Here is a 12872-nt window from a genome sequence, read left to right on the forward strand (position 1 = left end):
GGAAATCAGGATTGACATTCCTAGTTGGGCTAGATTGAAAAACCCAAAAGTGGCTGTGTATATGGCAGCAAGAACTGCACAGTGAAGTGTGGTGAGAAGTGAGTCCCCACAACCTGTGGGCATGCCTCAATATCTGGCATGGATGATAGCTTTTCATGCACTCACTGCTAAATGTCTCAGAGCTAGGAAAGCAGAGGTTAGTGAAAAGAGAAAATAACCACATCCCATATAGCCATCTCCCAGGTGGGCTGTGAATGCTCATGCCTGGTGCTACAGCCCACAGCTGTACTGAACAACTCACTGTGACAGGAAGTGTTTCCAGCAACATGCATGTGCACCAAAATATCTGGTGTGGGCAATAGCCTTTTGTGCACCTGCAGCTAAATGTCCCAGAGCTAGGAAGGTAAAGGTGTGAAAAAAGCGGGAAATTAACATGCCCCACACAGCCATCTTTTCAGCAGGCTGGGAATGCCCCTACATGGTCCTGTGACTCAGAACTTCACATGGGTGATGGTGCTCAATTGTGTCATAGCACAGTCTTCCCACAGCAGAGGCCTTAGGAGGGCATGGCTTGGAAGGGGGACTCACTCAGAAGTCCCAGGGACCATATAACAATACCAAGGAGTTGTGGGTCAGTGGCAGAGAGAAACTGTGGGGAGAATGAACTGAAGGTTTAGACTCTTGAAACAGTTTTAAATCTCCAGGAACACCTGGGAGGTTTGATTATTAAAGCCACTCTCCCTCCCTAACTGCTCAGGCACATGCCCCACATTCAGGGAAGACAACACTAACTATGCACAGAAACTTGGTGCACCAATTGGACCCCCACAAGATTCAGACCCCGACTTACCACAAAGACAAAGTTGAGGACAACTGACTTGTGGGGAATAGGTGGCTCACAGACACCACATGCTGGTTAGTTAGAGAAAGAGTATGCCACCAAGCTGAAGATCTCACAAATTAGAGATAAGTGTTTGAATAAGTCTACATATCCTAAAAGAACCCTATCTACTAAAGCAAATGCCAAGAGGCCAAAAACAACAGAAAATTTTAAAGCATATGAAGAAACCAGATGATATGGATAACCCAAATCCAAACACCCAAATAAAAAGATCAGAGGAGACATAGTACTTGGAGCAATTAATCAAAGAACTAAAGACAAACAATGAGTGCATGACACAGGATATAAAGGACATGAAGGAGACCATAGAAGAGCATAAAGAAGAAATTGCAAAAGTAAATAAAAAAAAGATGATCTTATGGAAATAAAAAGAATTGTCAACCAAATTGAAAAGATTCTGGATAATCACATACAAGATTAGAGGAAGTTGAACAGTGAATCAGCAACCTCAAAGAAGACAGAATAGAAAGTAAAAGATCATCAGAAAGAATGGGAAAAATTTGAAAAAATCAAAATGGACCTCAGGATAAGATAGATAATATAAAATATCCAAATATAAGAGTCATTGGTGTTCCATAAGGGGAAGAGAAGGGTAAAGGTCTGGGAAGAGTATTCAAATAAATTGTTGGGGAAAACTTCACAAACCTTCTAAACAACATAAAAAAAATCATAAATGCATAGCAAACACCAAATAGAATAATTCAAATTAACATAATCAATACATATTCTGAGCAGACTGTCAAATACTGAAGAGAAGGAGCAAGTTCTGGAAGCAGCAAGAGGAAAACAATTCACCACTTACAAAGGAAACAGCATAAGACTAAGTACTGACTACTCAGAGGCCACTACTGAGGCAAGAAGGCGATGGCATGACATATTTAAAATTCTGAGAGAGAAAAATTGCTAGCCAAGAATTCTTTATCCAGCAAAGCTCTCCTTCAAATCTGAATTTCACAGACAAACAAATGCTGACAGAATTTGCTAACAAAAGACATGCCCTACTTGAGATACTAAAGGGAGAACTGGTGGCATAGAAACAAAGAAGAGAGAGATATGGCAAAATGTTCAGTACTAAGAAGAGTCAGTATGGGTATATTAAAGGACATTAAGAGAGAGGGGGGAAATATATCTGACAAACATAAACCAAAGGGTAGGATGGCTGATTCAAGAAATGCCTTCACAGTAATAATGTTGAATGTAAATGGGTTAAACTCCCCAATTAAAAGATATAGATTAGCCGAATGGAAACAAAAAATATGAGCCGTCAGTATGTTGCACACAAGAGACTCAGTTTAGACACAGGGACACAAAGAAATTGAAAGTGAAAGGATAGAAAAATATTTCATGCAACCTACAGCCAAAAGAAAGCAGATGTAGCAATATTAATCACAGATAACATAGACTTTAAATGCAAGGATGTTATGAGAGACAAAGAAGGCCACTAAATACTAATAAAAGGGGCAATTCAACAAGAAGAAATATCATAAATGTATAGGCACCCAATCAAGTTGCCACAAAATATATGAGACAAACACTGGCGAAACTAAAGGAAGCAATTTATGTTTCCACAATAATTGTGGGAGATTTCAACACATTATTCTCTCCTATAGTTAGATCAAGCAGACAGAAGACCAATAAGGAAATTAAAAACCTAAACAATCTGATAAATGATTTTGCCTTAACAGAGATACATAGAACATTACATCCCAAATCACCAGGATACACATTCTTCTCTATTGCTCACAGAACATTTTCCAGAATAGATCATATGCTGGGACAGAAAACAAGCCTCAACAAATTTTAAAAACTGAAAATATTAAAGGCACATACTCTGATAAAAATGGAATACAATTAGAAGCCAATAAGCATCAGAAACTTAGAAAATTCACAAATACCTGGAGGTTAAACAACACACTCCTACACATTTAGTGGGTTAAAGAAGAAATAGTAAGAGAAATTGCTAAATATATACAGATTAATGCAAATGAAAACACAATATATCAAAACCTATGGGATGCAGAAAGACCGGTATTGAGGAGGAAATTTATAGCACTAAATGCATACATCAAAAAGGACAAAAGAGCTAAAATCAAAGAACTAATGGAGCAACTGAAGAAGCTAGAAAATGAACAGCAAACTAATTCTAAACCAAGTAGAAAAAAGAAATAACAAGGCTTAAAGCAGAAATAAAGGACCTAAAGAACAAAAAAACAATAGAGAATAAATATCACCAAAAGTTGGTTCTTTGAGAAGATCAACAAGATTGACAAGCCCCTAGCCAGACTGACAAAATCAAAAAGAGAGAAGAACCAAGTAAATAAAATAATGAATAAGAAAGGCAACATTACTGTGGATCTCAAAGAAATAAAAAAAATTATAAGAGGATACAATGGGACAACTGTGTGCCAACAAACTGCATAATTTAGAGTAAATGGACAATTTCCTGGAAACATATATACAACTTAGACTGACCAGAGAAGAAACAGAAGACCTCAACCAAGCAATCACAAGCAAAGAGACCAGTCAGTCATCAAAAAACTTGCCAGAAATAAATGCCCATGGCCAGATGGCTTAACAGGGGAATTCTGCCAAACATTCCAACAAGAATTGACACTAATCTTACTTAAACTCTTTCAAAACATTGAAGAAATTGGAACACTACCTAACACATTGTATGAAGCTAACATTAATCTGATACCAAAACCAGACAAAGGTGCTACAAAAATAAAACTACAGGCCAATATCTCTAATGAATACTGATGCAAAAATTCTCAAAAAATATTTGTAAATCAAATCCAAAGACACATTAAAAAAATCATACACCATAACCAAGCGGGGTTCATTCCAGGCATGCAAGGATGGTTCAACATAAGAAAATCAATCAATGTATTACAACACATTAAAAATCCAAAAAGAAAAATCAAATGATGATCTCAATAGATGCTGAAAAAGCATTTGAAAATATCCAATATCTCTTATTGATAAAAACACTTCAAAAGGTAGGAATTGAAGAATGTTTCCTCAATGTGATAAAGAGCATATATGAAAAACCCACAGCCAGCATAGTACTCAATGACGAGAGACTGAAAGCCTTTCCTCTAAGATCAGGAACAAGACAAGGATGCCCGCTGCCACCACTGTTATTCAACATTGTGCTAGAAGTGCTAGCCAGGGCAATCCAGCAAGACAAAGAAATAAAAGGCATCCAAATTGGAAAGGAAGAAGTAAAACTGTCATTATTTGCAGATGATATGATCTTATATCTGAAAAACCCTGAGAATCCAATGATACATCTACTAGAGCTAATAAACAAATTTAGCAAAGTAGGAGGACACAAGATTAACATACAACTCAGTAATGTTTCTATATGCTAGAAATGAATGAAGTGAAGACACACTCAAGAAAAAGATACCATTTTGAATAGGAACTAAAAAAAATCAAGTACCTAGGAATAAACTTAACCAAAGATGTAAAAGACCTATACTAAGAAAACTACATAACTCTACTAAAAGAAATAGAAAGGGACTTTAAAAGATGGAAAAAATATTCCATGTTCATGGATAAGAAGGCTAAATGTCATTAAGATGTCAATTCTACCCAAACTCATCTACAGATTCATTGCAATCCCAATCAAAATTCCAGCAACCTACTTTGCAGGCTTGGAAAAGCTATTTATCAGAATTATTTGGAAAGGGAAGATGACTTGAATTGCTAAAAACACTGAAAAAGAAAAACAAATTGGGAGGACTTACAGTCCCTGTCTTTGAAGCTTATTATAAAGCCACAGTTGTCAAAACAGCATGGTACTGGCAAAAAGATGGACATACTGATCAATGGAATTGATTTGAGAATTCAGAGACAGACCACCAGATATATGGTTGACTGATTTTTTATAAGGCCCCCAAAGTCACTAAACTGGGACATAACAGTCTTTTCAACAAATGGGACTGGAGAGTTGCATATCCATTTCCATTCTTTTCACTTCCAAAAGAATGAAAGAGGACCCCTACCTCAAACCCTACACAAAAATTAACTCTAAGTGGATCAAAGACCTGAATATAAAATATAGTACCATAAAACTCCTAGAAAATAATATATGGAAGCATATTTAAGATATTGTACTAGGTGGTCACTTCCTAGACCTTACACCCAAAGCACAGGCAGCAAAAGAAAAAAAATAGTAAATGAGAACTCCTCAAATTTAGAAGTTTCTGTACATTAAAGGAATTTTTCAAAAAGGTGAGGAGGCAGCCAACTCAATGGGAAAAATATTTTGGAAACCATATATCTGACAAAAGACTGATATCTTGCATATGTAAAGAAATCCTACAACTCAATGACAATACAACAGACAGCCTAATTATGAAATGCGCAAGAGATATGAAGACAGTTCTCTGAAGAGGAAATACAAATGGCCAAGAAACACATGAAAAAATATTCAGCTACACCTGCTATTCGAGATGCAAATTATGACCACAATGAGATACCATCTGACAGCAATTAGAATGGCTGCCATTAAAGAAACAGGAAACTACATGCTAGAGAGGGTATGGAATAATTGGAACTCTTATCCATTGTTGGTAGGAATGTATAATGGCTCAGGCACTCTGGAAGACACTCTGGCAGTTCCTTAGAAAACTAGATATAGAGTTACCCTTCGATCCAGCGATTGCACTTTTCCATATGCATCTGGAAGATGTGAAAGCAGCGACATGAACAGATATCTGCATGTGAATGTTCATAGCAGCAATATTCACAATTGCCAAGAGATGGAAACATCCCAAATGTCCTTCAATAGATGAGTGAATAAAGGTGGTATGTACACATGATGAAATATTATGCAGCAGTAAGAAGAAAAGATGTCTTGAAACATATGACAACATGGATGAACCTTGAAGACATAATGCTGAGTGAAATAAGCCAGGCACAAAAAGACAAATACTGGAGGTGGGGCAAGATGGTGGACTGGTGAGCTGTATGTTTTAGTTACTCCTCCAGGAAAGTAGGTAGAAAGCCAGGAACTGCGTGGACTGGACACCACAGAGCAATCTGACTTTGGGCATACTTCATACAACACTCATGAAAACGTGGAACTGCTGAAATCAGCGAAATCTGTAAGTTTTTGTGGTCAGGGGACCCGTGCCCCTCCCTGCCAGGCTCAGTCCCGTGGGAGGAGGGGCTGTCAGCTCCGGGAAGGAGAAGGGAGAACTGCAGTGGCAGCCCTTATCGGAAACTCATTCTACTGATCCAAACTCCAACCATAGATAGACTGAGACCAGACACCAGAGAATCTGAGAGCAGCCAGCCCAGCAGAGAGGAGACAGGCATAGAAAAAAAAACACGAAAAACTCCAAAATAAAAGCCGAGGATTTTTGGAGTTCTGGTGAACATAGAAAGGGGAAGGGAAGAGCTCAGGCCCTGCAGGCTCATATGCAAATCCTGAAGAAAAGCTGATCTCTCTGCCCTCTGCACCTTCCCTTAATGGCCCTAATTGCTTTGTCTCTTAGCATTTCAATAACCCATTAGATCTGTGAGGAGGGCCTTTTTTTTTTTTAATCCTTTTTTCTTTTTCTAAAACAATTACTCTAAGAAGCCCAATACAGAAAGCTTCAAAAACTTGCAATTTGGGCAGGTCAAGACAAGAGCATAACTAAGAGAGCTCTGAGACAAAAGGCAATAATCCAGTGGCTGAGAAAATTCACTAAACACCACAACTTCCCAAGAAAAGGGGGGTGTCTGCTCACAGCCATCATCCTGGTGGACAGGAAACACTCCTGCCCATCACCAGCCCCCATAGCCCAGAGCTGCCCCAGACAACCCAGTGTGATGGAAGTGCTTCAAATAACAGGCACACACCACAAAACTGGGCGTGGACATTAGCCTTCCCTGCAACCTCAGCTGATTGTCCCAGAGTTGGGAAGGTGGAGCAGTGTGAATTAACAAAGCCCCATTCAGCCATCATTTTAGCAGACTGGGAGCCTCCCTACAGAGCCCAGCAGCCCAGAACCACCCTTGGGGGACAGCACTCACCTGTGACATAGCACAGTCATCCCTCAGCAGAGGATCAGGGGGTGCACGGCCTGGAAGAGGGACCCACTTGCAAGTCTCAGAAGCCATACGCCAATACCAAGGACTTGTGGGTCAGTGGCAGAGACAAACTGTGGCAGGACTGAATTGAAGGATTAGACTATTGCAGCAGCTTTAAAACTCCAGGATCACCAGGGAGATTTGATTGTTAGAGCCACCCCCCTCCCTGACTGCCCAGAAACACACCCCATATACAGGGAGTGCAACACCAACTACACACGCAAGCTTGGTACACCAATTGGACCCCACAAGACTCACTCCCCGCTCACCACCAAGGCAAAGCAGGGGAGAACTGGCATGTGGAGAACAGGTGGCCCATGGATGCCACCTGCTGGTTAGTTAGAGAAAGTGTACTCCATGAAGCTGTAGATCTGATAAATTAGAGATAAGGACTTCAATTGGTCTACAAATCCTAAAAGAACCCTATCAAGTTCAGCAAATGCCAAGAGGCCAAAAACAACAGAAAATTATAAAGCATATGAAAACACCAGACAATATGGATAACCCAAGCCCAAGCACCCAAATCAAAAGATCACAAGAGACACAACACCTAGAGCAGCTACTCAAAGAACTAAAGATGAACAATGAGACCATAGTACGGGATACAAAGGATATCAAGAAGACCCTAGAAGAGCATAAGGAAGACATTGCAAGACTAAATAAAGAAATAGATGATCTTACGGAAATTAAAGAAACTGTTGACCAAATTAAAAAGATTCTGGACACTCATAGTACAAGACTAGAGGAAGTTGAACAACGAATCAGTGACCTGGAAGATGACAGAATGGAAAATGAAAGCATAAAAGAAAGAATGGGGAAAAAATTGAAAAAGTCGAAACGGACCTCAGGGATATGATAGATAATATAAAACGTCTAAATATAAGACTCATTGGTGTTCCAGAAGGGGAAGAAAAGGGTAAAGGTCTAGGAAGAGTATTCAAATAAATTGTTGGGGAAAACTTCCCAGACCTTCTAAACAACATAAATACACAAATCATAAATGCTCAGTGAACTCCAAATAGAATAAATCCAAATAAACCCACTCTGAGACATATTCTGATCACACTGTCAAACATGGAAGAGAAGGAGCAAGTTCTGAAAGCAGCAAGGGAAAAGCAATTCACCACCTACAAAGGTAATAGCATAAGACTAAGTAGTGACTACTCAGCAGCGACCATGGAGGCAGGAAGGCAGGGGCATGATATATTTAAAATTCTGAGTGAGAAAAATTTCCAACCAAGAATACTTTATCCAGCAAAGCTCTCTTTCAAATTTGAGGGAGAGCTTAAATGTTTCACAGACAAACAAATGCTGAGAGAATTTGCTAACAAGAGACCTGCCCTACTGGAGATACTAAAGGGAGCCCTACAGACAGAGAAACAAAGAAAGGACAGAGAGACTTGGAGAAAGGTTCAGTACTAAAGAGATTTGGTATGGGTACAATAAAGGATATTAATAGAGAGAGGGGAAAAATATACATAACAAACAAAAACCAAAGGATAAGATGGCTGATTCAAGAAACGCCTTCAGGGTTATAACGTTGAATGCAAATGGATTAAAGTCCACAATTAAAAGATATAGATTCGTAGAATGGATTAAAAAAATGAACCATCAATATGTTGCATACAAGAGACTTATCTTAGACACAGGGACACAAAGAAATTGAAAGTGAAAGGATGGAAAAAATATTTCATGCAAGCTACAGCCAAAAGAAAGCAGGTGTAGCAATATTAATCTCAGATATAATAGACTTTAAATGCAGGGATATTTTGAGAGACAAAGAAGGCCACTACATACTAATAAAAGGAGCAATTCAACAAGAAGAAATAACAATTGTAAATGTCTATGCTCCCAATCAAGGTGCCACAAAATACATGAGAGAAACACTGGCAAAAGTAAAGGAAGCAATAGATGTTTCCACAATAACTGTGGGAGACTTCAACACTTCACTCTCTCCTATAGATAGATCAACCAGACAGAAGACCAATAAGGAAACTGAAAACCTAAACAATCTGAAAAATGAATTAGGTTTAACAGACATACACAGAACATTACATCCCAAATCACCAGGATACACATACTTTTCTAGTGCTCACAGGACTTTCTCCAGAATAGATCATATGCTGGGACATAAAACAACCTCAATAAATTTAAAAAGATTGAAATTATTCAAAGCACATTCTCTGACCACAATGGAATACAATTAGAAGTGAATAACCATGAGAGACTTAGAAAATTCACAAATACCTGGAGGTTAAACAACACACTTCTAAACAATCAGTGGCTTAAAGAAGAAATGGCATGAGAAATTGCTAAATACATAGAGATGAATGAAAATGAGAACACAACATACCAAAACCTATGGGATACAGCAAAAGCAGTGCTGAGGGGGAAGTTTATAGCACTAAATGCATATATTAAAAAGAAAGAAACAGCCAAAATCAAAGAACTAATGGATCAACTGAAGAAGCTAGAAAATGAACAGCAAACCAATCCTAAACCAAGCAGAAGAAATGAAATAACAAGGACTAAAGCAGAAATAAATGACATAGAGAACAAAAAAACAATAGAGAGGATGAATATCACCAAAAGTTGGTTCTTTGAGAAGATCAACAAGATTGACAAGCCCCTAGCTAAACTGACAAAATCAAAAAGAGAGAAGACCCATATAAACAAAATAATGAATGAAAAAGGTGACATAACTGCAGATCCTGAAGAAATTGAAAAAAATTATAAGAAGATACTATGAACAACTGTATGGCAACACATTGGATAATGTAGAGGAAATGGACAATTTCCTGGAAACATATGCACAACCTAGACTGACCAGAGAAGAAATAGAAGACCTCAACCAACCCATCACAAGCAAAGAGATCCAATCAGTCATCAAAAATCTTCCCACAAATAAATGCCCAGGGCCAGATGGCTTCACAGGGGAATTCTACCAAACTTTCCAGAAAGAACTGACACCAATCTTACTCAAACTCTTTCAAAACATTGAAGAAAATGGAACACTATCTAACTCATTTTATGAAGTTAACATGAATCTAATACCAAAACCAGTCAAAGATACTACAAAAAAGGGAAACTACCCGCCAATCTCCCTAATGCATATAGATGCAAAAATTCTCAACAAAGTACTTGCGAATTGAATCCAAAGACCCATTGAAAAAATCATACACCATGACCAAGTGGGGTTCATTCCAGGCATGCAAGGATGGTTCAACATAAGAAAATCGATCAATGTATTACAACACATTAACAATTCGAAAGGGAAAATTCAAATGATCATCTCAATAGATGCTGAAAAAGCGTTCGACAAAATCCAACATCCGTTTTTGATAAAAACACTTCAAAAGGTAGGAATTGAAGGAAACTTCCTCATTATGATAAAGAGCATGTATGAAAAACCCACAGCCAGCATAGTACTGAATGGTGAGAGACTGAAAGCCTTCCCTCTAAGATCAGGAACAAGACAAGGATGCCTGCTGTCACCACTGTTATTCAACATTGTGCTGGAAGTGCTTGCCAGGGCAATCTGGCAAGAGAAAGAAATAAAAGGCATCCAAATTGGAAAAGAAGAAGTAAAACGGTCATTGTTTGCAGATGATATGATCTTATATCTGAAAAACCCTGAGAAATCGACGATACAGCTACTAGAGCTAGTAAACAAATCTAGCAAAGTAGCAGGATACAAGATTAATGCACATAAGTCAGTAATGTTTCTATATGCTAGAAATGAACAAACTGAAGTGACACTCAAGAAAAAGATATCATTTTCAATAGCAACTAAAAAAATCAAGTACATAGGAATAAACTTAACCAAAGATGTAAAAGAGCTATACAAAGAAAACTACATAACTCTACTAAAAGAAATAGAAGGGGACCTTAAAAGATGGAAAAATATTCCATGTTCATGGATAGGAAGGCTAAATGTCATTAAGATGTCAATTCTACCCAAACTCATCTACAGATTCATTGCAATCCCAATCAAAACTCCAACAACCTACTTTGCAGACTTGGAAGAGCTAGTTATCAAATTTATTTGGAAAGGGAAGATGCCTCGAATTGCTAAAGACACTCTAAAAAAGAAAAACGAAGTGGGAGGACTCACACTCCCTGACTTTGAAGCTTATTATAAAGCCACAGTTGTCAAAACAGCATGGTACTGGCACAAAGATACACATATAGATCAATGGAATCGAATTGAGAGTTCAGAGATAGACCCTCAGATCTATGGTTGACTGATGTTTGATAAGGCCCCCAAAGTCACTGAACTGAGTCATAATGGTCTTTTCAACAAATGGGGCTGGGAGAGTTGGATATCCATATCCAAAAGAATGAAAGAGTACCCCTACCTCACAACCTACACAAAAATTAGCTCAAAATGGATGAAAGATCTCAATATAAAAGAAAGTACCATAAAACTCCTAGAAGATAATGTAGGAAAACATCTTCAAGACCTTGTATTAGGCGGCCACTTCCTAGACTTTACACCCAAAGCACAAGCAACAAAAGAAAAAATAGATAAATGGGAACTCCTCAAGCTTAGAAGTTTCTGCACCTCAAAGGAATTTCTCAAAAAGGTAAAGAGGCAGCCAACACATTGGGAAAAAATTTTTGGAAACCATGTATCTGACAAAAGACTGATATCTTGCATATATAAAGAAATCCTACAACTCAATGACAATAGTACAGTTGGCCCAATTATAAAATGGGCAAAAGATATGAAAAGACAGTTCTCTGAAGAGGAAATACAAATGGCCAAGAAACACATGAAAAAATGTTCAGCTCCACTAGCTATTAGAGAGATGCAAATTAAGACCACAATGAGATACCATCTAACACCGATTAGAGTGGCTGCCATTAAACAAACAGGAAACTACAAATGCTGGAGGGGATGTGGAGAAATTGGGAGTCTTATTCATTGTTTGTGGGACTGTATAATGGTTCAGACACTCTGGAAGTCAGTCTGGCACTTCCTCAGAAAACTAGATATAGAGTTACCATTCGATCCACCGATTGCACTTCTCCATATATACCTGGAAGATCGGAAAGCAGTGACATGAACAGATATCTGCACGCCAATGTTCATAGCAGCATTATCCACAATTGCCAAGAGACGGAAACAACCCAAATGTCCTTCAACAGATGAGTGGATAAATAAAATGTGGTATATACACACGATGGAATACTACACAGCAGTAAGAAGGAATGATCTCGTGAAACATATGACAACATGGATGAACCTTGAAGAATAATGCTGAGCGAAATAAGCCAGGCACAAAAAGAGAAATATTATATGCTACCACTAATGTGAACTTTGAAAAATGTGAAACAAATGGTTTATAATGTAGAATGTAGGGTAACTAGCAATAGAGAACAATTAAGGAAGGGGGAACTATAATCCAAGAAGAACAGATAAGCTATTTCACATTCTGGGGATGCCCAGGAATGACTATGGTCTGTTAATTTCTGATGGATATAGTAGGAACAAGTTCACAGAAATGTACTATATTAGGTAACTTTTTTGGGGTAAAGTAGGAAGAGGTTGGAAGTAAAGCTTAGTTGTCTTTTTCTTACTCCCTTGTTATGGTCTCTTTGAAATGTTCTTTTATTGTATGGTTCTTTTTTTAATTTTTTTTCCATATAGTTGATTTAAAAAAGAAAAAATAGTTAAAAAAAAAAAAAACAAGGAAAAAAATATGTAGTGCCCCCTTGAGGAGCCTGTGGAGAATGCAGGGGTATTGGCCTACCCCACCTCCATGGTTGCTAACATGACCACAGACATAGGGGACTGGTGGTTTGACGGGTTGAGCCCTCTACCATAGGTTTTACCCTTGGGAAGATGGTTGCTGCAAAGGAGAGGCTAGGCCTCCGTATA

Source organism: Choloepus didactylus, chromosome Y (genome assembly GCF_015220235.1).
Source record: "Choloepus didactylus isolate mChoDid1 chromosome Y, mChoDid1.pri, whole genome shotgun sequence".
Lineage (NCBI taxonomy): Eukaryota > Metazoa > Chordata > Mammalia > Pilosa > Megalonychidae > Choloepus > Choloepus didactylus.